This window comes from Sus scrofa, chromosome X (genome assembly GCF_054392235.1).
Source record: "Sus scrofa isolate SSC_HxYL_T2T_F1_AM1 chromosome X, Sscrofa_HxYL_maternal_Yorkshire_Landrace_v2.0, whole genome shotgun sequence".
Taxonomy (NCBI): Eukaryota; Metazoa; Chordata; class Mammalia; order Artiodactyla; family Suidae; genus Sus; species Sus scrofa.
In genome coordinates this window covers 42386837-42413998 of record NC_139401.1, presented here as the reverse complement: position 1 = coordinate 42413998, position 27162 = coordinate 42386837, and the positions used below count along the sequence as shown (strand labels likewise).

The window sequence follows — 27162 nt, the reverse complement described above, 5'->3', positions numbered from 1 at the left end:
AGTCCTGAGCGGCTCTGCAGCAGTCTCGGTTATCAGGCTCAGAACACATTGAGCTAAGCAGGAAGAGGCACAGGGTGGGTAATGGTTTTGTGACGCAGATGACTATCGGCAAGAGACTAAGCTGAAAATGACTTCTCTGGGGGCAGCTGAGAATGGGAAATCGGGGTGAAAGTTGAGGTTGAGCTACAGGGTTTGGTTTTCTAGCCTCTGAAATGGTCTTGCACTGTGGGGGAAAGGCCACTGCTGTCCTCATGAATATATACTGTATCTGACTGCTGTAATCGATTAGCTACACTCTGCAGCTGGCTTGACGAGCCCGCGAGCTACTATTCAGGGCTCGAGGAGCAGCACAGAATCGCGCATCCACAGAGGCTTTGTTATCATTGGCCATGTGGAAATTGAGACGGTAAACCTGGCAGCAATACACATTAAATGGAGTGAGTTTTGAAGCACTGTCTTCCACGTTGGTTCTTTATCTATTGCTTTACATATATATGTTTTTCATTTTTATTTTATTTATATTGAAATATATTTGATTTACAATGTCAGGTTTCAGGTGTGCAACAAAGTGATTCCATCACACACACACACACACACACTTTTTTTTACATTCTCTTCTGTTATAGGTTATTACAGGATGGCGAGTGTAGTTCCCTGGGCTATACAGTCGGTCCATGTCGGTTATCTGTTTTATATATAGTAGTGTGTATGTTTTAACCTTAAACTCCTCATTTATCCCTCCTGCCCCTCTCCCTTTGGTAACCATAAGTTTTCTATGTCTATTTTGTAAATAAGTTTGTTTGTATCATTTTTTTCATATTCCATATATAAGTGGTATCATATGATATTTGTCTTTCTCTTTCTGACTTCATTTAGTATGATAATTTCTAGGTCCATCCACGTTGCTGCAAAAGGCATTATTTAATTCTTTTTTATAGCTGAGTAATATTCTATTGTGTATATATACCACATCTTCTTTATCTGTTCCTCTGTTGATGGACACTTAGGTTGATTTCATGTCTTGGCTATTGTAAATGGTGCTGCTATGAGCAATGGGGTGCATGTATCTTTTTGAATTATGGTTTTCTCTGAATATATGGCCAGAAGTGGGATTGCTGGGTCATATTTTAGCTCTATTTTTTAGATTTTTAAGGAACCTACGTACTATTTTCCATAATGGCTCTACCAGTTTACTTTCCCACCAACATTGGAGTGTGCCTTTTTCTCCACACTCTCTCCAGCATTTATTATTTTTAGACTTTTTGATGATGGATATTCTGACTGGAGTGAGGTGATACCTCGCTGTAGTTTTGATTTGCATTTATCTAATAATTAACGATGTTGAGCATTTTTCATGTGTCTTTTGGCCATCTATATTTTATAGAAAAAGAAAAATCCCAAACCCTCAACTCTTAGCCTTTCTTAAGCTTGCCTTTATCTTCATTTATGTTTGTAAGCATATGGTCTTAGTGTGATGGGGGAGGGATTCAGCATGTGGTGTGGCATGGATTCAGGATAAGACCTGGACTCTGGAGAAGACCTTATGGCGTTGGATCCCAGCTTTAACACTTATTTGCTGTGTGGCTCTGGGTAAATTACTTAACCTCTTTGTGTTCCAGTAGCCTCATCATAAAATGGGGATCATAAAATGACTTCCCCAGTATGATGGTTGGAGTAGGAAAGAAGTTGATAAATATAAACCACTTCCAGAGTGTTTACCACACTCTCCGCATCATTCTAAGTTTTAGTCATCAGTATAGCTGAAATGACCAGAGAATAGCAGTGTACCTGTGTTCGATGTAAATCATAGAATTCAAGCCGATGTTACCATTTCATCCTTGACCTCAAGCCTATTTCTGAAAGGCTCTCCTTTGTATTTGGTTATGCTTGCTTGTAATTTTCCTCTTAGGTTTATTATCGTGCTGTCTTAGCTGACTAGAAGCTCTTCAAGTGGAGATTTCATTTCTCCTTTCACTTGCTCTGTAAATAAGGAGCAGCTAGCACAAGCAACGTGGGTTTGCAAATATTACTTTCACCAAGTATGTTTTTCACTAAATAAAGGCACTGGCTTTCTGTGCAGCCTCTACACCTTGTAGCTGCAAGTGCAGACCTGCATGTATTAACTCCTGAAATATCTGATATTATTAGGATTCCAAGTCCAAAAACACACCATCTACCATTTATTGAGTGGCTCCTATCTGTTGGGCTCTATACAACTACTTGACATGGCTAGTCTCCTGGAACTGTTGTGAAACCTCTATGAAGTGGCATCAACCCCATTTTAGAGGTGGAGAAATAGAAGCTCAGAGGGGTGGAGTTACTTACCAGGGTCACACAGCTCCGTCGCCCAGGTCTGTTTGATTTCAAAGCTTCTTGGTTTCTTTATCACCCTGCACGGCAATGCTCCCTGTTTTTGCCTCACCCGTGCCCTCACTTTATATACTCGGTATTGAATTTTTCTCGTCTTTGACTTACATTGCTTTGATCGTTTTCATCAGTAGGCATACACATCAAAGTAAAATGAAGCTAGTTCATTGTACTTGAGAAAACTCAGCCCTGAGACATTCCCGGTGGTGTAAATGAGTAAAAGCTTGGTTAACCTTTCAGTAAACATCTGTCCAAGTCACCCGATGAGGCCGTGAACCAACCTTTTTTTTTTTTTTTTTTTTAATCCCAGGCTCGGATACTCTGATTAACAGAGAATTAACTCACTAAAATCCTCACTGTGCTCATAGAGCGGCCACATTGCTGGGGTGCTGGAGGGGAGAAGTCCCGGTTGAGCTTTTCCTAACAGACAGCACAATTCATGGGCTTCCCTAAGCCTTTCGATTATCCAAGGGGAGAAGATCTGGAAATGACTGTGTATCAAAGCTATGATCCAAGGAGGGCCTGCTTCTCAGTTCTTCTCTCACTTCTCCTTTCATGTTGCAGTGGCGCCACAGCACAGCGGCTCAGAACCACCGACGGATGCTGGGGCCACATGGCAGCCTTGAAATCACTGCTGGACGCTACTTACAGGATGTGTGATATTGGGCAGCAACTCGAGTCCCCTAATCTTCACAGCAGCCCTGTGTGGTAGGTACTGTCGTTGTCCTTACTTCTCCAATGAGGAGACTGAAGCAGCGAGTTGATACAACCTGCCTAAGTTCATGCTGGTGGCATAGACTCAAGCCTTGTGATTTGGGGTGTGAGGACCCATCCTTTAGCTTAGGGCTCTGGTGTATAAGAAGCCATGATCAGATGGAAGCTTCACAACCAATCATTTGTTTCTTTTCCAGCCGTGTCTACCAGGCCTTTTCCTTGACTGTCATCATTGTAATTGCAAATCCCTTGACACGTGTTCTTCCTCCTGTCCCTCCCCAAGCCCTATCCTAATTCATCTTACATCCTCACAGGCAGAAAGCATCTGTTCCTGAGCCAATGATAATGGATTTGGGGGAGGAAAAGAGGTGAGAGTGGGGTGCACGCTTGATGGAGCATATTGAAAAGTGCCAGGAACCATCTTCCATAGTTCTGTGACATGCCGTTGGCCCCCCACTTTCCGCTAAGTTTCTCCAAGTGCCTGCCAAACCAGAGCTTCTTGAACTTTGACGTGCATAAGAGTCACCTGGGGATATTATTAAATGAAGAGTCAGACCCCTTAGGTCTGCGGTGAAGCCTACAATTCGTACTTTTAACAAGCTCCTAGGTGATGCTAATCCTGCTGGTCCACGGACCACAGTTTGAGTACCTAAGTGCTACATCATCATTCTCTCTAAAGAAAGAACAAACAGAGTAAATACATGGTGAGCATTTAGAGCATTTTATGACCATAAGAGGGGTTGGAACAAGCTCCTTCTAGAATATCCTGCTAAGGAGAATCCTGATGCAATACAAATCCTAATGACTCGTGGGCTCCACGGTTGTTCCGGTGTGTAATAGCTGGTAGGCCTGGGTGGGCTGTCGCTGGACAGGACTTTTGCCCACAGAGCTGCAGCTTTCCCTGCTAACTGAGTCTATAAGCCTGGGCTGCTTCTTCCCCATTCCTGACTTTACCTTTAGTTCTTCTCAGATTAAGTCCCTACAATACTGATGCCTTGACTGGGGCCTTTACAACCTGCCTAGTCTTGCCAGCCCCCTTTGAATGGCACGTGACCCTGATTTCATGCCACGAGACCACCGGGGTCCTCCCTTAAGGCAGTCCAGTAATGCTCATGCCTCTGCTTGCCTGACTACAGCTATTGTCACTGACCTGTGATATTGGCGGAATGGAATATTTCATTGGAAGTTATAAAATGGTGATTTTCCTAATATTGTCATGTTATTGCGGGCTTTCATTTCTTAAGAAGAGTTTCCCTTATTAGCTGGGAACGAATTACAGGTCTTGCAAAATCAGCGTGTCTAAAAAGTTATATTATTATTACGTTTATTTTGCTGTACAATATATCCTAGTTTATTTATTTTTAAATTTTTTATTAGTGTGGTTGATTTACAGTCTTGTGTCAATTTCTGCTGTGCAGCAAAGTGACCCAGTCATACATAAATGTACATTCTTTTTCTCATACTCTCTTCCCAAGAGATAGATATAGTTTCTCACGTTCTAGCCCAAGAGATTAGATATAGTTTCCTGTGCTGCACAGTAGGACCTCGTTGGTTAACCACTCTAAATGTAATAGTTTGCATTCACCAACCTCAAACTCCCCATTATATTATTTTATCACTATGGATTCATGTATTCAGATTTCTTCAGTGTTTTATAACCAGTTGAGTCACTATTGTTTTTATGCTGAAATTGTCCTCATTTTGACCAGTGTGAGCCCTTTCATGTTGGCTCCTGTATCCTTTTGACATGTCCCCGTTATTCTTTGAGCGCTTCTTTGCTTTCTAGCACAAACTCATTCAGACCCTCCTGTCATTTTCCCTGCCACAGACATGGATTCAGGCTGTTCTCCATGTAGATTCCTTCTAATGTGAAGTGGTTCTTACACATCAGGATCTGAATGCTAGCTATCTTCACTACCACTAAGATGTCATTGCTTCTAATACCTTTCAGGGATAAAACTAGCATATATTAGGGAGTTCCTGTCGTGGCTCATGGTTAACGAGCCCGACTAGTATCCATGAGGACATGGGTTCGATCCCTGGCCTTGCTCAGTGGGTTAAGGATCTGATGTTGTTGTGAGCTGTGGTATAGTTCGCAGATGTGGATCAGATCCAGCATTGCTGTGGCTGTGGTGTAGGCTGGTAGCTACAACTCCAATTCAGCCCCTAGCCTGGGAACCTCCATATGCTGTGGGTGAGGCCCTAAAAAGACAAAACAAAAACAAAAACAAAAAAACCTTGCATATATTAAAATGAACCAAATTGTTTCAAATGTGTTTCCAATTCAAATTTAATACTACAGAGTTTGTTTTCATTTGATTTTATATTTTTCTTTTCTCCAACACCTAAAATTTTGGCTCCTGAAAAGATTTACTTCCTTGCTTATTCTACAATATACATGCATTTGCAAAACTGCAATACCAATATTCTCACTGTCTTAACGACTGAATTAAGCTTAGAATTTTGTTGCTGTTCTTTTTGTCTTAACTATTTAACAAATAGATCTGCTGTACATGCTCTGTAAACATCTAAGAATGAATAGATATCTATGAGAAGAATCTCTTGAAATAACTTTTCTTTGTGTGATTATTACCAATTTCATATGAAATTAGGTTTATCTGTTCTGAATGTGCTCAATTTTAAGTTTTGCATACTTTTTCTTTTTGATATAAATTAAATTTTCTGTATATAAGACATTTACATAGTTCAAAGTCAAAACTTTATTTAAAACTATATTCAGAGAAGGTCTAGTTCCATCCCTTTTATCTATATATACTCCTTTCACCCTACTTCCATGAGCAATCATTTTTATTTGCATCTTTTTCTTTTTTCATTTCACTAGTTTAGATCATATTTTGTCTAATTTTTTCTCAAGGAACCAGCTTGTTATTTATATATTCATTTATCAACTCTACTTTTTAGTATTTTGTTCTTTCTGCTTTATTGATTTTTTTCTTACTTTTTGAGTTGGATATTTATTTTCATGCTTTTACTTTTATCAATTTTATTTTATTTTTTAATTAAAGTGTAGTTGATTTACAATGTTTCTTCAATTTCTGTTGTACAGCAAAGTGACCCAGTCACACATATATGTGCATTCTTTTTTGTGTGTGTCTTTTTCTAGGGATGTAGCCATTGATGATACATAAATGAATGGGTGTGGCTATGTTCCAATAAAACTTTATTTATAAAAACAGGGGTTGGCTGGGGAATTTCCTATGGCACAGAGGCTTAAGTATCTGGCATTGTCATTGCAGTGGCCTGGATTGCTGTAATGGCGTGGGTTCTATCCCTGGCCCAGAAACTTCCACAGGTCACAGATGTGGCCAAACAAACAAAATAAAAAATAGGGGAGTTCCTGTTGTAGCTCGGCAGTTAATGAACCTGACCATTATCCATGAGGACACGGGGTTGATCCCTGGCCTCGCTCAGTGGGTTAAGGATCCGGCATTGCCATGAGCTGTGGTGTAGGTTGCAGATGTGGCTCAGCTCCTGCATTGCTGAGCTGTGGCAAAGGCCAGCAGCTGCAGCTCCAATTTGACCCCTAGCCTGGGCACGTCCCTATGCCACAGGTGTGGCCCTAAAAAGCAAAAATAAATAAATTAATTAATTTTAAAAAATAAAAAATAAAAACAGGGGCTGACTGGATTTAGCCTGTGAACGACAGTTTGTTAACCTTTGGTTTAGAGAAAAGCTGCCCAGAATATCTGACAAAACTGCATCAGATCATGTCAGAAATGAGAAATAAACTTTTATGGTATTAAGTCACTGAGTTATACAACTCCAAAACTCCCGTTTTCCCATGATACCATATTGCATCTCTATCTCCTTCAACTTTTTTCTGTCGAAGAGATATTAGACAAGTGAGATTGAATGATATGCCCCCAATCATACAGCTAGTTAGAACCATATCAGATTATTGTTTGAAAATATTGACTCCTTTCCTCTTGTACCTCTGGGGGGAAAAAAAAGTATTTTCCTGAAACATTGACTTTGGGCTTGTCCATGTGACCTTAGAGTGGAATAAGTGGATTTTATTGCCCCTTATTGTTTAGCTTTGCCATGTGACTTGCTTTAGCCAATGGGACAATAGAAACTCGATGCAAGCCGAAATGTGAATGGCACTTCTGCAGTTGAGCTCGTCTTCTGGCACCTCTGCCTTTATCTTGGCTAGTTGTTGTTCCTTCAGCTGGGTCCCACAGCATGAGCACACAAAGATCAGACTTGTGCCCCTGTAGCAAGGGAACAAGCCAGGGTGGGGCCTCAGATTGAAACAGAGCTACCCAGCCATGCATAACCTACATCAAAGATTATATAAGTGAGGAGTTCCCGTCGTGACTCAGTGGTTAATGAACCTGACTAGCATCCACGAGGAGGCGGGTTCGATCCCTGGCCTCGATCAGTGGGTTAAGGATCTGGTATTGCCGTGAGCTGTGGTGTAGGTTGCAGACTCAGCTCGGATCCCACGTTGCTGTGGCTGTGGTGCAGGCCAGCAGGTGCAGCTCTGATTCGACCCCTAGCCTGGGAACCTCCGTTACGCTGCGGGTGCGGCCCTAAAAAGACAAAGACCAAAAAAAAAAAAAAAAGTATAAGTGAAAATAAGTGATTGTTGTTTTAATTCACTGAGTTTTAAGATGGTTTTATTACAGGAAATTATGTTGACAGTAGAAAACTCATAAAGGCAGAGACCTAACCCCCACCCCCAGCCAAGGGAGTTTTCTGAATCCTTGCCTAGTTGTGTTTTCTATGAAGCAGTTTTTGAGGGATACTTTCATAGACCCTTGATTTTCAAACTATTGCGGCTGTAAGTTCCTCACTCCTACCTATACTACCCCTTTCTTCACTGTGATAATGAGTTACATTGATTTGATTTTCTATACATTTTAACAGCTAGCTATAATTCACATTTCTAATACCTAGAAATAAATAAGCGGGTTAAAAATAAACTACAACCCACATCCTCTCCCATTTAAAACTCAGGTGGCAGTTAAAAGCTCTTGTTTAATCCAAAAAAGCAGCCAGTTGCAACCAGCTATTAAAGTGTCAATCTACGCACTAACTGTATTCTTAAATGAGAAGAAAAGAGCAATTGTTTCCCTTCTCCTCTTCTTTTCCTTTCTCTTTCACACATCCCAACACTGGCAAAGCTGTAAAGCTAAACCATAATCCTCCAAAATTGAAAACAGAAAAAGACCCTAAGTTTTGATCAGTCTCATTCTGCCAGGGAATCAGTATTTTCCTTAACTAGCATCCGCGCCCCCCCCCGCCCCCCTCCCGGGCAAAGGCACAGAGAATGATCAAAGAATCCTCAGGAAGCCTGGAGAATTTTGTGAGACAAACATTGATTGTTCTGGAGCCCATAGCCCGGCTGATCTGTCTTTTCCAAGAAGTTTATTACATAAGCAGCAATACTAGGCCCAGAGGCATAAAACTTGCATTTTAATACCATATTGAGTTCTCTGACCTTCTCGTAAAAACAGACTGAAAAATAAACAAATGATAATTTGTACTTGAACTCCATCATGCAATGCAATTTTCGCTTATGCGATCCATTTTTTTTTCTTTCTTATTTCCAATGGTTCATTTAAAATAATATGCTTGGCTTATTTGAAAAAGAGTCATTATGTATTTCTTCTCCTCTGAGCCACTCTTAGGTCACCTTGCCACTAATTGAGACCACAAGATAACTCACCTCTTGTGTCTGTTTCTGCTGTGATTCTGCTTAGCTTCTTTTCTTGTTGTTAATGATCGAGTTGCGTGAGAGGTGGCAGATATTTGGGGGCATTGTATTAAAGGGGTCAGCTGTGACAGCGTGTTCTTTGGATCCTTTCCTTTGCCAGGTATTGATTGCTTGCTCGCATGTGTTGTCATCCTCCACCCCTCTGCCCCCGCTGCCTGTTTGCTGTACACAGACCCCCCATCCTTCCCGAGGTGTCAGAATTCACTCCACCCCCAAAACGATTTCTCTTGTCTCAGATTTTGACATTTTTCATTTTCTTTATGATGAGGGAGTATTTGAAGAGAGAATTTGATGCTTTAAGCTCCTGATTCTTTGTTCCCATGACAACCTTGATGCCATCAGGGAGAAGACATATCAGTGCCACCAAGATTCCAGTGTAAATGAACGTAACGAACGCCTCTTAATTGTAGTTTAACTCTTTTCTGTGCTAAAAACAACCTCAAGCTTCAGCGCTGGAGGTGGTAAGAGTTCATTCCCTGATGCCTGCCCATACTCTGCAAGTCTCAGCTTTCACCTCTATCCGTAAGTGTTTTTCTGTCAGGAAACATTCACCTGGAGTTCCTGTTGTGGCTCAGCGGTGACAAACCCAACTGGTATCCATGAGGATGCAGGTTTGATCCCTGGCCTTGCTCAGTGGGTTAAGGATCCAGCGTTGCCGTGAGCTGGGGTGTAGGTTGAAGACATAGCTCGGATTTGGCATTGCTGCGGCTGTGGTGTAGGCCGGCAGGTGCAGCAGCGATTCGACCCCTAGCCTGGGAGCTTCTATACTCGGCCCCAAAAAGCAAAGCAAAAAAGGAAAACATTCACCTAACACCATACTCACCTGTAGCTTGGTAATCCATCCATCTACAGATGGCTCTTGTATTTAGCGTGCAGTTGAGATAAACTGAGCATACAGTTCCTTCTCTTATTTGCCACACAGCAGGGGCACACTTCTAGGACTGATCCCTGGGAAACAAACAAAAACCCCCATGTCTGCTTCTAAGAATCTCTGGGAGCTAGAGGCAGCTGGGCCAAAAATCACTTCCACAACTCCCATGGAGCTGAAGTTTGTATCGTTTTCATTTTCATATTTGTCACTTCCGTGCTAGGACTCCTTTAAAATTAGTCATTTCCACTTGCGAGGACTTTATCTGTTTCAATCTTTCAGTGAAAAGTCTTTACTTAAGCCTGACCCAATTATAGCAACTCCTTTGTCTCATCCAACTCCCTTCTCCAAGCCCATTCTCTGCTCCAGATTAATGGCATAGGGCGTGATCGTCTATCTGCAAAGGGCTCTAGGTAACAGCTGGCACAGTTTTCCACAGCAGGGATGGGCTCCTCATACTACACAAGAAGAACTGCCTGAGAGTTTAGTCTTTGATGTTCTGCCTTGTTTATCTGGGCCATGATTTCCTATCATCCGATTTCCACGCTGCTGATATAAATGGGCTTTTGTCTGAACCCGGACTAATTTAAGACACCCCTGGACCTAGCCTTTAATGAAGTCCCAGATCTTTTGTTCTTGTCTTAGGCTGTGGTGTGAGGTTCAAGGTATGTTAACTGGACAGAGGCCCTTCTGCATCAGTCCTCGTATACATCCCTTAATCTGTACTGACAGAGAGATGGGCAAAATAAATGTAAACACGTTCTGCCTTCCGAGTTCCACTCATCACAGATCAAGCGATGTGAATTAAGTTTTCAGCCTCTTTGCCGTGCTGCTTTCTGAAACCCTAACCACTTGGCATGGAAGAATTTCATTTTCAGCCCCACGTATTCCTTTGCTGCCTGGAATAAGAAGGGATAGAAAACCCACAATGCGCGAGACAGTGTTTGGTCGAGCCACAGTTGGATATTATCAAGTACCAATGAAAGGATGAATTCCTAGCTTCAGTAATGGATGTGGAATGTCTCCTCATCCCAAGTCACAGTGTTAGGCAAAGAGGATGACACCCAAGACTCTCTCAAAAGTTTAAGACCCAAGAAGGAAAAAAAGGCATGGATGCAAAATGCTCCTGAAATTTGTCTTTGGAGAATGCAAAATCACTCAAGTTCAATATAACTCGTGTTATGTCTGTAGTTGTGAAAAGTGATCAAATATATACTTCATTAAGAGTCCCTTATGACAAAGATGCCTATGGTTACTTTTTTTGCCCCCCCCCGGGGGGGGGGGTGTTGGGGGGAGAATGCATACTATGGTAATCACTTCCTTTCATATTAAGACCACAAATTTGGGAGTTCCCGTCCTGGTGCAGCAAAAGCGAATCCAACTAGCAGCCATGAGGTTGTGGGTTCAATCCTGGCCTTGCTCGGTGGGTTAAGGGTCGGGTATTGCTGTGGCTGTGGTGTAGGACGGCAGCTATTGTCCTGATTAGACCCCCTAGCCTGGGAACCTCCATGTGCCGAGGGTGTAGCCCTAAAAGGACCAAAAAAAAAAAAAAAAAAACCCACAAATTTACATGATCTTTTGAGTCCTAGGTGAGGAAGTTGTGGTGGCATTTAAAACTTGATGGTTAAAAGAACAAAGAAGGTAATGCTGTTATGTCTAATCTTAATGGTCAGTCCACCAAGATAATTTAGGGTCATTACTATTCAAAGCAGAACTCTAATCTTTGACTATTTTCTCGTCCAGCTAAATTTATCAGTCAAGTAAGTAATTAACATTGTAAATGTTGTGTAAATAACATGGACAAGTTGTAAAATTGGGTTGTGATGATTGTTGTACACCTATAAATGGAATAAAATTCATTAATTAAAAAAAAAGCCAATCCCGGAGTTGCCGTCGTGGCGCAGTGGTTAACGAATCCGACTAGGAACCATGAGGTTGCAAGTTTGATCCCTGGCCTTGCTCAGTGGGTGAAGGATCTGTGTTGCTGTGAGCTGCAGTGTAGGTCGCAGATGCGGCTTGCTGTGACTCTGGTGTAGGCCGGCGGCTACAGCTCTGATTTGACCCCTAGCCTGGGAACCTCCATATGCCGTGGGAGCGGCCCAAGAAATGGCAAAAAAACAAAAAAAAAAAAAAAGAAAGAAAAAGCCAATTCCCCCCCCCCCAAAAAAAAAAACCGTTGTAAACGGGATTTAGGCTTGTAGTAAACAGCTTTGGTTTCCTAGCCATAATCCAGGAGGCCTACCCCAGATTTCAAGTGCAGCTGTGTTACATGTTTCCTTGTGTGTTGTCAGCCAGTTACCTCAAAGCCTTGCCTTATTGCTCTAGTTTTGTTTGTTTGTTTGTTTTGGTTTGGTTTTTGCCTCAGAGTTTTCTCCAAAGCCATAGAAGCTGATTCAGTCTTCCTGGAGGGTAGCTCCATTCTAAGATGAAGTTAACACCCTCAGCTTCAGCCAGCGACAAGGGGACAATTCCAAGGCACTCAGAGGGTCTTCAGTTGCCCTCAGCCGTTACCAGCACAAATCACAAACCTTTATGAGATTTCTCCTTCCTTCTCTCACTGTCCCTGCTTGTTCACTTATGCCCTGGCATCAACTCCCAAATTAACTGGTACACCTAAATGTGTGGGCAGCACCTTCTGCATGCATAGAAAAACAGCTGGGGAGATACCCACCGAGCAGAGTGGTTACCGATGGGGACTGGAGTTGATAGGTGTGTGGGATGCACACCTGCTCCTTTTGCCTTGGCACTCATTGTTGCCATTCCATACTGTTGCCGAAACTGGGCCTCTATCCACCACTGCCGAATAGAAATGCAGAGACAGTTTTGGGTGAAGGAGAAACATACCTTTATCGCTTTGCCAGGCAAAGGGGGCCACAGCAGGCTAATGCCTTAAAGACTGTGCCTTTCTTGGAAGGGGTTAGGAGGTGGTTTTATAGTTTGGAGAGTGGAATAGGGATAGAGCCACAGATAAGGATCAGGGTAGAGGCCAGCTTGCACTGTCTTTCAAAGCTGGTGTTTAGTGGCCCCAGGACGGGTTCCGGTGGTCCTCCTTCTTCCCGGAATGAAGGATGCTTCATCTAGTAGCTTTTCCATTTGTTGGGGGTTTTAGTTCTGCAGAAAGGCTCAAAGACATTGTTGTGTATATTCCTTGAAGAGGAGCCAGGACCCTGCCCCGAGGCTGCACTGCTCCTCCCTGGTCTCTGCATCCCCTCCCTGCTCTGATTAGCAGCTGCCCTTTGGATCTCGGGGAGGTCAGGGAGGCTGAGGCTCATGCCCTAAAAACAAGAAATGGAGGACACAGTAAGGCTTGTGTTCCTAGGAGCCCCACAGGGCACTAGCTCGGTTATAACACCTGTGGTTCCTTAGTGTCCAAGCGACACTCTACAGGAGGGCTCCCTTTGAACACAGGAGGGTGCTTGGCCTGCCAACAGAGTCAGCCAGAAGGTCCGAAAAGCTAGAGCCCGCAGGGCAGCCCTCAGCTAAGGAGGCTTGCGTGGAGATAGATCCTTCGGCCTCCTCACCCTCAGTTGGCACACCTCGTACCATGGACTTGCAAACGTTTCCCGTTGGACCAGATAGTAAGTAATTTAGGCTTTGAAGGAGGTAATGTGTGTCATAAGTATTCAACTCATAGACAAGATGTAAACAAAAGAAGTAGCTATCTTCCATTAAAACTTTATTTATAAAAATAACCAGGGGGCCAGATTTCACTTGTTTTACACCATCTGCTAGACTCTCATAGGGGAACTGGCCCCAGCTCGGCCGGTTAGAACTTGCCCCTTGACACAGCCTTTATTAACTTCTGTCCCTCCTCTAAGTCATTTTCTAGCTCCCTCCCTGTGCCCCTTTACCTTCCAAATTAACTGCTTGTCCCCCACCTCTAATCTTGGGGTCTGCTTTTGGGGGAATACAACCTAAGAGAGGAACGTCACTTTTTACTTCTATATATTTTTAATTTTACGAGAATATAGTATTTCAAAATCCTTTTAAAGAAAAGCTGAATAGGAGTTCCCCCTGGGGCGCAGCAGATGAAGGATCCGGCATTGTCTCTGCAGTGGCTGGGGTCGCTGCTGAGGCGTGGGTGCAATCCCCAGCCTGGAGCAGTAGGTTAAGGATCTGACATTGCCAGAGATGTGGCATAGGTCACAACCGGGGTTTGGATTCCATCCCTGGCCTGGGAACTTCCATATGCCATAGGTGTGGCCAAAAAATAAATAAACAAATACATAAAAAACCACAAACAAAAAACAAAATAAAGAAAGATTAATAAATGGCACGTGGGAGATGAGTCCTAATTCCTAGACCCTGAACCAGCTACTTTCCGGATAGTCTTAACGGGCAGAGGACAATTCTGACGTTTCGGGGAAGTGAGCCTATGATTCTCGTGGGGACCCTGGCCTTGACAATGGTCTATATAGCAAGTATACCTTGATCTGTGCCAAAGTGTTTCTGAAAAACCTGGCAGTGAATCAGAGTTTAGATAATTATCTACTCTCATATTCTCTGTTTAAATAACTTCTAACTTTACACGTATTATTTCTATTTCTTTTTTGTTGTTGTTGTCTTTTTAGGGTAGCATCTGTGGCATATGGAGGTTCCCAGGCTAGGGGTTGAATTGGAGCTACAGCTGCTGGCCTATGCCACAGCCACAACAATTCGGGATCTGAGCTGTGTCTGTGACCTACACCACAGCTCACGGCAACGTCGGATCCTTAACCCACTGAGTGAGGCCAGGGATTAAACCTGCAACCTCATGGTTCCTAATGGGATTCATTTCTGCTGTGCCATGATGGGAACTGATATGTGTATTATTTCTATTTCAAATGGACTCAGAATCGGTTAGGGCTCAACAACTTTACCTTCACTTTCTGTCCTTCAGCTTCTTTGTGATCCATTAGTAAGATCTCAAGATTGAAAGGAGCCCTATATTTGAAAGAATCATTAACAATAGTAATAGCCACCCACATTTAGTTTTCTTGAGTTTGGGTAGAAGCTGGGTTTGTTTCTTTGAACAAACTGCCACTGAGAGGAGTTCCCATCATGGCTCAGTGGTTAACCAATCTGACTAGCATCCATGAGGACTCAGGTTCGATCTCTGTTCTTGCTCAGTGGGTTAAGGATCCGGTGTTGGCCATGAGCTGTGGTGTAGTTTGTAGATACGGCTCAGATCCTGTGTTGCTGTGGCTGTGGCTGTGGTGTATAGCCTGGCAGCTATAGCTCTGATTTGACCTCTAGCCTGGGAACCTCGATATGCCATGAGTGTGGCCCTAAAAAGCAAAATAATAATAATAATAATAATAATAATAACAATAAAGTGCCACTTAGAGTATCATAATGATAAAAGCAGAATACTATTTTAGTTGGGGGATGGGGGCTAGTATTTAGGGTGAAGGGCACATGGAAAGTCTTTGGGATATTAGTGCTATTCTATTTATCTGGTTGGTGGTTACATGGCTGTTCATTTTGTGATAGATTCTTGAGTGGTACATGTTCATTTTGTTCACTTTTCAGTATGTGTGTTATATTTCAAAATTTAAAGGGTTAAAAAACACAGCGATCATTTTGCTCATTCTTTTTTTTTTGTATTTTGCTATTTCTTGGGCCGCTCCCGCAGCATATGGGGGTTCCCAGGCTAGGCATCTAATCGGAGCCGTAGCCTCCAGCCTATGCCAGAGCCACAGCAACTTGGGATCCGAGCCGCGTTTGCGACGTATACCACAGTTCACAGCAACACCAGATCATTAACCCACTGAGCAAGGGCAGGGACCGAACCCGCAACCTCATGGTTCCTAGTCGGATTCGTTAACCACTGCGCCACGACGGGAACTCCCATTTTGCTCATTCTTGTACTCAGTACTCAGAAGGAATGAAGGCCATGCTTCAAGGCAATTTGCTGCTTAGGAAAAGTTTCTGATTATTCTGTACTGTCCCTCTATGGCAGTCATAGAGCTGTGCCACTCAGATTTTGCTTCAGGAATGAACTTGCCATTTAGCTGCAACACCCTCAGGACCCACCCCAGCTTTTGAGCAGAAGCTGCACTCTTCCTGCGTAACCCCCAGCTGACGACTGAGCATGATTGGGCTTCGAAGGGCCTGGCTGTTTTTATCCAATGTGAGTCTCTTCTAATAGGCAATCTTTGTTTTGAAGCTCTCTGTTGGGTTGATCAAGATGTTTTGGTTGACCAAAACTTAGCAGGTTTGACTTTTCATCAGAGGTGCTCCCTGCTCAATCCTATTTCCTCCCCCTTTTGTCTTTCAGAGTGTTTTGTCCCCAACTTCCCTCTTTTTTTTTTTTTTCTTTTCAGGACCACACCCGAGGCATCTGGAGCTTAGGGAGGTTCCCAGGCTAGGGGTCTCATTGGAGCTGTAGCTGCTGGCCTACACCACAGCCACAGCAAAGCCTGATCCAAGCTGAGTCTGTGACCTACACCACAGCTCATGGCAACACTGGATCCTTAACCCACCGATCAAGGCCAGAGGTCAAGCCCGCAACCTCATTGTTCCTAGTCGGATTCCTTTCTGCTGCACCATGACAGGAACTCCTGTCCCCAACTTCTTATACTCCTAATTTAGTCTCAGCATCCTAGAGGACCCAACTAGTCAACAGTGATTTGGATTGCAGGCCTTCTTGGTATTAAACACACAGATGAGCTTGTGAGTGTCAAAAAAGAAAAGAAAAGAAAAGGGGTATTAATTAGAAGGAATGCTTTGCCTGTGTTGAAAATATTGCCCTGGCTTTTCTTGATAATCTGTTCTTTTATCTTCCCGGGCACCATTTGTTTCTTACAGCAGGCTGTTTTGTCACCAAAGAAGCACAGAGAGGATTCCATGCATCCTCCTTGCCCTATGAATTGGCATAAAGGCAAAGCCTCAGAAGTTCAGGCCAGCCCTGCTTCCTCAAGGGTATTGGTAATTTTTAATAATAGGATGGAGATCAAGATATTAAGCATCCTGGAGTTCCTATTGTGGCTCAGCAGAAACGAATCTAACCAGGAACCATGGGGTTGTAGATTCGATCCCTGCCTCCCTCAGTAGGTTAAGGATCTGGCACTGCCATGAGCTGTGGTGTAGGTCACAGACGTGGCTCAGATCCTGCGTTGCCGTGGCTGTGGTGTAGGCCAGCAGCTACAGCTCTGATTAGACCCCTAGCCTGGGAACCTCTGTATGCCACGGGTACAGTCCTAAAAAGACAAAAGGCAAAGAAAAAGAAAAGCATCCTGAATGAACTTCCCTTGAATTAATGCACAGCCCAATGGATTGCATGGTCTTGCATGGCAGGGACTTAACACTATATACACTCTTGTACTACCAACACGGTGCCCGAAACTAAGAAGGAAAAATTGTACTGGACAAGTGAAACAGGCAAGGAAGGCTTTATTCAAGACTGTTGCATTAGAGGAGCGAGACTGAATGCAATTTTAATACAACATGGGCAGCTGTGGATTTATAGCCATTGGGCAGGGTGAAGGTGTCCGTAAATGGAAAATTACCGGGAAAAACTTGGTTACGTATAAAGGAGGGAGTAGATTCCTGCAAAACTGGCTTGGTAGGATTTTTGCTGAATTGGGCTTTACAGGCCAAGGACAACAGCCTGTAGAAGAGGGGAAAACTTTTCCTCTACCCGTTAGGTTCAGTAGCTAAGGCCCTGCAAATTAAATTGATCCAAAGAAAATTATCAGGAGAAAAGGTTTATTATGTATGCCTACGGAAGCATTCATAGAAAAGAAGTGAAGACCCAAAGAAATAGTTAGATGGGATTTTGTATACCATTTTCACCAAGAATAATAAACGGGGGGGGGGGTAACAAAATAATGGGAAAAGAGATTTGAGCTTCTAGGGGTGGTAAATTGTGGGAAGGTAAATATATTGGGTTGATTAATGAAAGAAGAGCTATTTTTATAAGGTTTGTCATGCAGACTCAATCGCACGCAGTCTCTGGGGTGAAAAAAGAAGCTCTGGTGATGAAGAATCATTATCCTCTTCCTGATACAGGAGAGGGGAATGGGGAGACCTTCGCAAAGGGAAATTTATACCTTGTCTTTAGGCATAACGGGGGATGGGAGTGAGCCTTTTCCGTGTCTGCTCTTTCTTAATTGTCTCTAGCTCAAAACAATCCAAAGTGATGTGTTTTGGGGTGGCATACTATAACTCCTTCAAGGATAAGAACGGCAGGCCATAGATGAAGCCTGGTCCAGAAGAATGTTCAGAGGAACCAAGCTAACATTTGGTCAAGGAGAGGGTCCTTGCCAGCACTTAGTGTGCTTTCAGGGGCTTGAATTATGTGATGCCTGTCGAGATATCATTTCACCTCAGTAACATCATTTTCCCGTAGAGCGTCCCACATGCAAAACACAGTTTTGGTATTACGCTGCCGAGAATACCAAATCCATAATCAGAACAACATTCTGAAAAGAATGGTTTATTTAAAATACTTAGCATTGTACCGGTATCTAGATTTGGACATTATATAAACACTCCTCCCAAAAGATATCCAGGTATTGAATCCATTTTCTGCTAAATGCATGAGGGAATCTGTGAAAAGACAGGCTTGCTCATGCCAGCAAGACACGATTGATACAGGCTGTCTGCTGGATGATAAAGATCCCTCGTGAGGATTCCGGCTTTGTTCTTTGCTTTCAAGTGCAGGAGGTTTCCTTAAATGAGAACCCAACTAGATTATGGAATGTGCTAAGGCTGAAATGTCTTCTTCCGCCTTTATAGAGACAAAAGGTGGAGTTCCCGTTGTGGTTCAGTGGGTTAAGAACCCGACTAGGATCCATGAGGACATGGGTTCGATCCCTGGCCTCACTCAGTGGGTTAAGGATCCAGCATTACCGTGAGCTGTGGTATAGGTTGCGGACTCGGCCTGGATCCCGTGTGGCTGTGGCTGTGGTATAGGCTGGCAGCTGCAGCTCAGACTCAACCCCTAGCTTGGAAACTTCCATATGCCTCAGGTGTGGCCCTAAAAAGAAAGAAGAGAGACAAAAGGTGCTTCAGATGCCTGGTGCTATGTTGTTGTCCCAGGGACTATGGTTCTCTCAAATGCACTGTACTGTCTGGAGGAGTTCAACTCGTTGGAATGCGAATTACCTGATGCTTAGAGAACCAGAAGACCAGGGGAAGTGGCTCCTTGGGGAGATGATTACCATTTAATGGCTCTCAGCGTTTGATAAATAAGAACCTTCCTTGAAAGAGGGTTGGAGCACTCACATAGGGACTCTTAGAAGATTTCTCTCCAGCCCCAACTCAACTACTCCTTTTTCCTTTTATCCATCCAGGCAGTAATGACCCAGATTCTATTTTCTAAAGTACAAAATCTTCTCTGCTTGGCAGCTCCAATCATTCTCTTTTGGCCTGTGGGATACCCTCCGACCCTTTCTGCATTCATCGGAGGGTAGCTTTCAGACTGGGGAATCTGGACTCCCAGAGATAAATGAGGCACGTAGAGGTGAGGCAGAGGAATGGATGGTTTTAAGGGAATCACTTTATAAATCCTTAACTTCCATGTTTGCTCTTTTTTTATATTTCTGTGTGAAAATGCACTTGGGGTCAAGACCTCCAGCTGAATTCCCACATTCCCCTTTTATTTCACATTCTCCATTCTTCTTCTTCTTTTTTTTTTTAGGTCCATACCCTCAGCATATGGAGGTTCTCAGCCAGAAAATGATCTCTGAAAATGAAAAACATCCTCCTGGATGTTAGATTCGTCACTGCTGAGCCACAGCGGGAACTCCTCTCCATTCTTCTATGTGACAGCATTCGCCCTCAGTCCGAGTCCTGTTGTGAAGCTTTTCCATGAGTGTTACCTTCTTGGGTAACAAATGGAAAGACGATTCCAAATATTGGTATTGAAAATCTTCCTTACAGCAAACATAACCTCTATTCTTCTTATTGAGATATGTATTTCCAATAAATCATTTGCTTTTTAGGTTAAATAAGTTTTAAATTTTGTAATGTCCATTTTGGAGTTCCTGTCGTGGTGCAGCGAGAACAAATCTGACTAGGAACCCTGAGGTTGCGGGTTCGATCCCTGGCCTCACTCAGTGGGTTAAGGATCTGCCATTGCCGTGACCTGTGGTGTAGGTCGTGGACATGGCTCGGATCCTGCTTTGCTGTGGCTGTGGGGTAGGCCAGCAGCTACAGCTCCGATTCAACCCCTAGCCTGGGAAACTCCGTATGCCTCAGGTGTGGCCCAAAAAAAAAAAGCAAAATAATGTAAAGTCCATTTTGATCAAATGTGTATTACCGATACAAGTTTATTATGGATTGAAATCTAATGATCATTATCACTTAAGTGTTAAGATCATGGGTAATTTTAAAAATAAAAATCTCAATTTATATGTATTCTTATTGCAGGGAGGTATATTGGTGTAATCATTGGGACTTTAAAGCATAAAAATGTATCTCAATAGAGTTAAATAATGTAGGGGAAGTAATTTGGAAATATGAGTTCAAGAAGAATAAGGAATAATTTAATATTTCTGACAGTTAAGAGAAGAGCTTGTTCATGTATTTCTTAAATTGAAGATCATGGTTCAAATTGCTTTGGTATTTATAGTCTCTGGAATATATTTAAAAGAGTGATGTGACAGTTTTAATTTAAAATAACAATATTTACAATGTGTTGGAAATTATATCTTTTACAAATATTTAAACTTATGATGAAAAAGTTTAGATATCAACTTAAAAGTACCTCAGGAGATACATATTGCTTTTTAAATAAACTTTTTATTTTGAAATACTTTCAGATTTAGAGAAGAGTTGCCAAGATAGTACAGAGGGTTGCTGTTTGCCCTTCATCTACTTCCCTCAAATTTTAACATCTTATGTAACCATGATAAAAACTAAAAACTTAGCAGAAATAATAACTGACCTCTACACTTTATTCAGATTTCCTGTATTTTTTCTTTTTCTCTTTTTCTATTTTTTTTTAAAGATTTAATGTCTTGTCTTTTTCCATTTTAGGATCTTATCCAGGAAACTCTATTACATTTAGTCATCATGTCTACTTTACTGCCTCTGATCTGTGACAGTTCTTTAGTGTTTCTTCGCTTTTCATGACCTTGATATTTTTGAAGAGTATTGGTCAGGTATTTTGGGGATTTTTTGGTTTTTGTTTTTTGCTTTTTAGGGCCACACCCGAGGCTTATGGAAGCTCCCGGGCTAGGGGTTGAATCAGAGCTCCAGCTGCCAGCCTACACCACAGCCACAACAACGCCAGATCCGAGCCACCTCTGTGACCTACACCTTAGCTCACAGCAACGCCAGGTCCCTGAGTGGGGCCAGGGATCGAACCTGTATCCTCATGGATACTGGTGGGATTAATTTCCACTGAGCCACAATGGAAAATCCTGGTCAGGTATTTTGTATAATGTCCCTCAATTTGGGTTTTTATGATGTTTTCTTAAGACTGGGTTCGGGTGATGGGTTTTGGAGAAGAAGGTCAGAGGAGCGAAGAGCCTTTCTCATCACATCCTAGCAGGGAGCACCTGCTATCCACATGCCTCATTGCTAGATGCCGACCTTAATCATCTGGCCAAGGTAGTGCCTGCCAAGTTTCAGCACCATAAAGTTGCCACATTTCCATTTCTGAATTGGTCAGAAGCAAGTCACTCGGTCTAGTCCACACTCAAGGTGGAGGGGATCAAGCTCCACCTCCTGAGGGGGAGAATAGCTAGATATGTTCCGTAAGGAGGATTTCTCTCTTCTGCCCCATATATTTATTTTTTCAATCAACGGTTTATCTAGTACGGACTCCTGAATATTGAGAGACCGCATGTAAGGATGGACAATGGCCAGATCATATATAAAAATAGAACTCTGACCCAGCATTTGCAGCAGCCATCCCAGGAAACCAGTAATTCCCTGTATATAGTAACCAGCTTGGAACGTCAGCCTGCTCTCTGCAAGTTAGATTGGTAAAGAGCCAAATTGCTATCTCTAGCAGCAATCCGGGAAACCAGACAGTAATCCCTATAACAAGCAGCCTCAAATGATCAGGGCTTGATGAATAACTGGCAGCTTTTTTTTTTTTTTTTTTTTTAGGGCCACACCGGAGGGATATGGAAGTTCCCAGGCCAAGGGTCCAATCAGAGCTGCAGCTGCCTGCTTACACCACAGCCACAGCAACGCTGGATCCAAGCCACATCTGCCACCTATACCACAGCTCACAGCAATGCTGAGTTCTTAACCCACTGAGCGAGGCCAGGGATTAAACCCACATCCTCATAGATCCTAGGTGTGTTCATTAACTGCTGGAGCCACAAAGGGAACTCCCATGAATAACTGACAGCTTTGCTAAAGTCTGTTCTTACTTCCAAGTTAGGGCTAACAGGGAAAGCCAAAAATGCACCCCTAACAAATCACATAAAGATGACCCACTTCTAGTTGGCATGTTTCCAGCTCCCTCATGCCAACAGCCTCCAATCAGGGCATACCTGAAGCTTTCCCTGGGTTCTTCTATAAAACTTTCCCAACTGTCTGCCTATCTTTGAGTCTCTGCCAAAACGCAAGGGCTGACTCTCTTGCTACAGAAAGCTCAGAATAGGAGTTCCTGTTATGGCTCAGTGGAGATGAACCCGACAAATTTCCATGAGGATGCAGGTTCAATCCCTGGCCCTACTCAGTGGGTTAAGGATCCCATGTTGCTGTGGATGTGGTGTAGGCCGGCAGCCGTAGCTCTGATTTGACCCCTAGCCTGGGAACCTCCATATGCCGCGGGTGTGGCCTTAAAAAAAAAAAAAATCGGCTTCTTTTTCCTCACACCTTTCACTTAGGCTGTGTAATAAATTTATTATATAGTTAATTTTTCATAATTTGAATTCCGTCTGGAGATCCTTTGACTATCTGGTTGATTTTATATTTACATACTTTAAAATTCACTTTGGGGAGTTCCCTTTGTGGCTCAGTGATTAACAAAGCTGACTAAGGTCCATGAGGATGCGAGGTCGATCCCTGGCCTCGCTCAGTGGGGTAAGGATCTGGCGTTGCCGGGAGCTGTGGTGTAGGTGGCAGACGTGGCTCAGATCCCGAGGTGCTGTGGCTGTGGTGTAGGCTGGCAGCCGCAGCTCCATTGGACCCCTAGCCTGGGAACTTCCATATGGGGTGGGTGCAGCCCCCCCAAAAAAATTCAATTTTGGTGATGTACTTGGGGTTTTGACAAATACACAGGGTCATGTATCCACCAATTTCAGACCATATAGAATGGTTTCATTACACTAAAAATTCCCCTGTGCATCTCCTTTGTAATTAATCACTCCCCCTTCCCTAAACGCTTGTGGCCTGTGATCTGTTTTTCATTCCTCTAACTTTGCATTTTCTAGAATGTCATATAAATGTATTTATACAGTACCTATCCTTTTGGGTCTGGCTTCTTTCCTTAGCAAAATGTATTTATGACTCATGTATGTCATGTCTATCACTAAGTCATTTCTGGAGTTCCTGCCATGGTGCAGTGGGGAGAATCTGACTGCAACAGCTTGGGTCACTGTGGAGGCATGGTTTCAATCCCTGGCCCAGGACAGTGGGTTAAAGGATCTGGCGTTGCCACAGCTGCAGCATAGGTCTCAGCTGCAGCTCAGATTCAGTCCCTGGCTTGGGAACTTCAATATGTCATAGATACAGCCATAAAATAAATCTTAAAAAAGTCATTCCTTTTAATCACTGAATAGTATTCCGTTGTATGGGTGTACTGCAATTTGCTTATTCATTTACCGATTGAAGGATATTTGTTTGCTTACAGTTTTGGAGATTATGAAAAGCTGCTAAGACACTGTATGTAGGATTTTGTGTGAACATAAGTTGTGGGGTTTTTTGTTTTTTTGGGTTTTTTTTGCTTTTTAGCCCGATGGCATTTGGAAGTTCCTGGAGTTAGGGGTTGAATGGGAGCTATAGCTGCTGGCCTACACCACAGCCATAGCAGCACCAGATCCGAGCCACTTCTGCGATCTACACTACAGCTCATGGCAACACTGGATTCCCAATCCACTGATCGAGGCCAGGGATCAAACCCGAGTCCTCATGGATACTAGTCAGATTTGTTTCCTCATTTCTGCTATGCCACAACAGGAACTCCAGGTATGAACATAAATTTTTAATTCATTTGGGGCAATAGTGAGGAGTGTGATTACTAGGTCATAGTGTAAATCTATGTCAGACTTATAAGCAACTGCTAAACTGTCTTCCAAAGTGACTTTGGCTTTTTTTTTTTTTTTTTTTTTTTTTTTTTTTGTCTTTCTGCCTTTTCTTGGGCCGCTCCCGCAGCATACGGAGATTCCCAGGCTAGGGTTCGAATAGGAGCTGCAGCTGCCGGCCTACACCACAGTCACAGCAATGCGGGATCCGAGACGCGCCTGCGACCCACACCAGAGCTCACGGCAACACTGGATCCTTAACCCACTGAGCCAGGCCAGGGATCGAACCTGCATCCTCATGGATACTAGCCAGATTTGTTAACTGCTGAGCCATGACGGGAACTCCGCCAGCATTTTTTATTGTTAGTTTTTTTGGTTTTAGCCATTCTGATATTATAGTAATCTCATTGTCGTTTTAATGTTCATTTCCCTAATGACAAATGATATGCTGCATCTGTTTATATGCTTACTTGTCCTTCTTATATTTTCTTTAATGAGATGTCTGTTCAAATCTTTAATTTTTTTTAAACTAGATTGTTTTCTTATTGTTAACTTTTAGGGCTTTGTATGTTCTGGATGTAAGTCCTTTATCAGATAGGTGATTTACAAGGATTTGCTGTGAGTCTGTACCTTGTTTTATCTTCTAATTCTCTCAACAGTATCTTTCAAAAGGCAAAATTTTTAATTTGTTAGTCTAATTTATTTTTTTCCTTTCATGGATAACGCTTTTGGTGCTGTATCTAAAAATTCATTGCAAAACCCAGGGCCACACAAATTTCCTCCTAATGGTCTAGAAATTTTATAGTTTTACATTTTACATTTAGTTCTGTGGTCTGTTGTGAGTTAAATTTTGTTTGACATATGAGTTATGCACAGAGGTTTGTATTTTTGCCTATGGACACCCAATTGTTTCAGCACATCTGTTGAAAATTTGCACTTTCCACATTAAATTGCCTTTGCATCTTTGTCAAATGTCAGTTGACTGTAGTTGTATGGGTGTATTTCCGGGCTCATTGTTTTGTTCCATTCATCTCTGTGTCTATCCTTTCGTCAATACCATACTTTCTTGATTACTATAGATTTATAGTAAGCATTGAAATCAGGTAATGCACATCCTCTAACTTCGTTTTGATTTCAGATTTTTTTTTTTTTTTTAAAGCTGCACCCCCTGCATGTGGAGGTTCCCAGGCCAGGGGTCTAATCGGAGCTGCAGCCGCCGGCCTATACCACAGACACAGCAACGCGGGATCCGAGCCGAGTCTGCAACCTACACCACAGCTCACGGCAGTGCCGGATCCTTGACCCACTGAGCGAGGCCAGGGATCCAACCTGCAACCTCACGGTTCCTAGTCGGATTCGTTTCTGCTGCGCCACAACAGGAACTCCGATTTCAGATTTTTTCTAACATTCCAGGCCTACTGTCTTTTCAGATGAAATTAGATCAGCTTTTTGGTCTCGATAAAAGCATTTCGCATTTTGATGATGCCTGTGTTGGATTTATAGATCAAATTGGGAAGAGTTGATATCTCGATAATATTGGGTCTTCTGATTCATTAACTGTATATCTCTCCATTTATTTAGATTTTCTTCGATTGCTCTCACAGTTTTTCAGTTTTCAACATACAGATCTTGTAGAGTATGGTTCGTTAGATGTATACCTGTACTGGCCAGTATTTAACCAGAAAGTAGGATCAGTAGGATCATCTATCTATCTATCCATCCACCTATGTATCTACCTATCAAGATGTATTACAAGAATTGGGTTGTGTGATTGTGAGGGTTTGTCAGGAAGGGAAGGGCACCAGCAGGATGAAACTCCACAAGTATGAGCCAAAGCTCTTGTTCACAAGTAGTGTTTCTTCCTCTTCCTCCCCCTCCTCCACCTCCGTCTCTCCTCTCTCTTCTCCCTTCTCCTGCTCCCATGTCCTCCGCCCTCTCCCTCTCCTCTTCCTTTTCTCCTCCTCCCTCCTTCTCCTTATTTCATTTTATTCTTTTTTTTTTTAAATTACAGATTATAGGAGTTCCTGTTGTGGCGCAGTGGTTAACAAATCTGACTGGGAACCATGAGGTTGCGGGTTTGATCCCTGGCCTTGCTCAGTGGGTTAAGGATCCGGCGTTGCTGTGGCTGTGGTGTAGGCCGGCAGCTATAGCTTCGATTGGACCCCTAGCCTGGGAACTTCCATATGCCGCGGGTGGGGCCCTAAAAAGACAAAAAAAAAAAAATTACAGATTATATAATATATAATTTTTTTAATTTATTTTTTATTGTAATATAGTTGATTTAGTTCCAGGTATACAGGTTATTATAAGACATTGAATACAATTCCCTGTACTATACAGTAGTCTTTTGGTTCCTTATGTTATATATGGTAGTGGATATCTGTTAACTATTTGTCCACCCTCCTCCCTTTCCCCTTTGGTAACCATAAGTTTATTTCTATGTCTCTGAGTCTAGTTATGTTTTGTAAATAAGTTCATTTGTATCAATTTTTGAGATTCCACTTCTAAGTCATCATATGATATTTGTCCTTCTCTGGTTTATTTCACTTAGTATGATAATCTCTAGGTCCATCCATGTTGCTGCAAATGGCATTATTTCATTCTTTTTATGGCTGAGTACTCACAGTCTTCTTGTGATGAATGGAGATTTATTTTCTGCATTACGTAGCTGAAGGAAACTGAGTTTCAGGCACATTAAATTATTCACCCAAGTTTTGCCACTGTGTCAGTCCGGATGGAAATACAGGCAGGGGCCATTATATTAAGGGACAGCAATGGCTTCATAGGATCTCTGTTCTTCTCCTGGTTGCCAAATCTTGGTCAGTGATGCCCAGGCTACCTGGTCAAAAGATACCATGTACCTGCATGGGACAGCATGGCTGAGAAACAGGTGCAGGAGTAAAACTGGCATTGCCTTTGGCGTGTCATCCATAAGTACACACTTGGCTAATCCTTGCTCCAGGAAAAAGCCACAAAAACATTTGCTAAAAAGGTCTTGGGATCACAAGAAGTTAATCTGAATTATGGGCCAGGATTATGACTGAGAAGGTGACTCAGATCCTTAGATGTTTTCAAGATAAAAGGGAAAAATATATCTGGCCCAAATATAACAAGATACATAGGAAAGTGCTCAGTGTGAATGGCTGGAAAATTAAGTAGACTCTGTGAGTTAACCCAGCAATAGTTCAGACAACTGGTACTCAGAGAGTATCAGGTTTCTTCATCAAAGTAACTTTGTCGGGGAGTTCCCATCCTGGCTCAGCGGTTAACAAACATGACTAGCATCCATGAGGACGCAGGTTCGATCCCTGGCCTCACTCAGTGGGTTGAGGATCCGGTGT

General features: G+C 42.8%; 1 long non-coding RNA gene across 1 annotated transcript in view; it reads left to right on the top strand.

Annotated features, from left to right (window-relative positions):
- LOC146394564 (uncharacterized) overlaps window positions 1-27162 on the top strand; it is a 504529-nt gene that overhangs the window by 116097 nt on the left and 361270 nt on the right. The window contains exon 4 of the long non-coding RNA XR_014835337.1: window positions 2932-3075. This is a non-coding gene — a long non-coding RNA (uncharacterized LOC146394564). The remainder of the gene's footprint in view (window positions 1-2931; window positions 3076-27162) is intronic.